The sequence below is a fragment of the Heterodontus francisci genome, chromosome 2 (assembly GCF_036365525.1).
Source record: "Heterodontus francisci isolate sHetFra1 chromosome 2, sHetFra1.hap1, whole genome shotgun sequence".
Taxonomy (NCBI): Eukaryota; Metazoa; Chordata; class Chondrichthyes; order Heterodontiformes; family Heterodontidae; genus Heterodontus; species Heterodontus francisci.
In genome coordinates this window covers 62833723-62836067 of record NC_090372.1, presented here as the reverse complement: position 1 = coordinate 62836067, position 2345 = coordinate 62833723, and positions in this window count along the sequence as shown.

Genomic DNA, 2345 nt, shown 5'->3' with positions numbered 1-2345 from the left:
CTCCACAGCTCCTTGTCACTCATCATTATGAAAATAATCTGATTTGTCTGATGAAAGGTCACAGACTTGAAACGTTAACTCTGCTTCTCTCTCCACAGATGCTGCCTGACCTGCTGAGTATTACCAGCACTTTCTGTTTTTGTTATAGATTAAGGATATTATTGTCATAGAGGGAGTGCAAAAAAGGTTCACCAGACTTGTTCCCAGGATGGTGGGACTGTCCTATGAAGAGAGATTGGGGAAACTGGGCCTATATTTTCTAGAGTTTCGAAGAATGGGAGGTGATCTCATTGAAACCTACAAAATACTTAAAAGGGATAGACAGGGTAGATGCAGGTAAGATGTTTCCCCTGGTTGGGGAGTCTAGAACCAGGGGACACAATTTCAAAATAAGGGGGAAGCCACTTAGGACAGAGATGAGGAGAAATTTCTTTACTCAGGGGGTTGTGAATTCATGGAATTCTCTACCCCAGAGGGCTGTGGAAGCTCAGTCATTGAATATGTTTAAAGCAGAGGTTGACAGATTTCTAAATACCAATGACATAAAGGGATATGGGGACAGTGTGGGAAAAAAGCATTGAAGTGGATGATCAGCCATGATCATATTGGATGGTGGAGCAGGCTCGATGGGCTGAATGGCCTACTCCTGCTCCTATGTTCCTATGTTCTTATTCCGATTTGTCTTTCTGAATCCAGAGTGAATGCCCTCTCACTTTCCTACATTGAACTCCATCTGCCATCCTTTTGCTTTCTAGTCTGTTTATGTCCCTATGCAACATGCTGCTTCCATCTGTACAACTTACTGGGCCTCTTAACTTGGTGTCATTTGCAAACCTGGATGTACCATACTTTTTTTTATACCTGGAACGTGGGCATTGCTGACATGGCCAGCAGTTATTGTCAATCCTTAATTACCCTTAACAAGGTGGTAGTGAGTTGCTTCTTGAACTGCTGCAGTCTGGGTGGTATAGGTACTGACACAATGATGTAGTAGGGAGTTCCAGGATTTTGACCCAGTGACAATCAGGATGGTATGTGACTTGAGGTGGTGGAAAGGCTTTGGAGAGTCAGGAGATGATCACTCACTGCAGAAGACCCAGTGTCTGACCTGCTCTTGTAGCCATGGTATTAATGTGGCTGGTCCCATTAAGTTTCTGGTTAATAGTGATTCCCAGGAAGTTGATGAGGGATTCAGCAATGGTAATACCATTTAACATAAAGGGGAGATGGTTAGATTCTCTCTTGTTAGAGATTGTCATTGCCTGGCACCTGTGTGGCATGAATGATACTTGCCACTTATCAGCCCAAGTGTGAATGTTGTCCAGGTCTTGCTGAATGCAGGCACAGACTTTGGCCAAAGAGTGAAAACCAGTGCTGAATGTGCTAATAATACACGCCTGTTTGAAAATCTGAATTTAGCAAATTATTTTGGTGTTCACTGCTAATTGTCATAATTTGAATTTGTCTGAGTGTGCTAAACAGACACCTGCAGGTTTAGCACTCAAGTGGTGATTAGACACAATTTTAATGGAGCAGTATATGTGGGTTCCTTGCACCCACTTCCACTAAATGTGTGAAGTGCTCTGGGTGGCACACAGTGGCACATTGTAGGATGGCTCCAGGAGTGAGAGAGAAGGCACACAGTTTCTCAAATGCAGCACAGGAGGCCCTTGTGGAGGATGTCCAGAGGAGGAGGGATGTTCTCCAATCACAGGGAGGAAGGATGCCACCTCGCCCTCCGTCCCTCTCAGCAGTAGCTGGTTCTGCTCTTTCTGGCCTCATGTCCTTCTTCCATTTCTTGTCTAGACCAAAGGGGACTCCAAGCAAGATGCCAATGGCCAAGCACTCCTTTTTTCCTGGTGACACTAATAAGGTGTTCAGTAAGGTGGAGCAGCACAGCACTTACTCTTTTTTAGGTGAAGTCCTCAGAGAATTTCAGAACTAAATGTTGCTCATATGTTGTTGAAGTCTTGACAAAGTGTCCCAGAAAGTTTCCCAACTTATTTCAGACGTCCTCTTTACAGCTGCAGCAGCAATGACCATGAAATGGTGAGTGTATCTTGAAGTGGTGAGTATCCCTTTAAATTGTGTTTGAAATCGACTTCAACACCATGTTTTCTCCTAAACAGATGACTTTTTAGGAGAGGATATTAGTTGAAGTTCTAGCCACCAAAATGCCTTACAGTCTCTTTAATGAGCACGAGCAGGCACTTTATGTGGCAATTAGCTGTTTAACAAGCCTCCGGGCGGCTGTTCCTCGTGCTGGCTTCAACTCCTCTACTAAGATGGTGTCTTGTATTAAACATGGGCTTAAAACCCTATCGTAACCATCTTTTTTATCACTT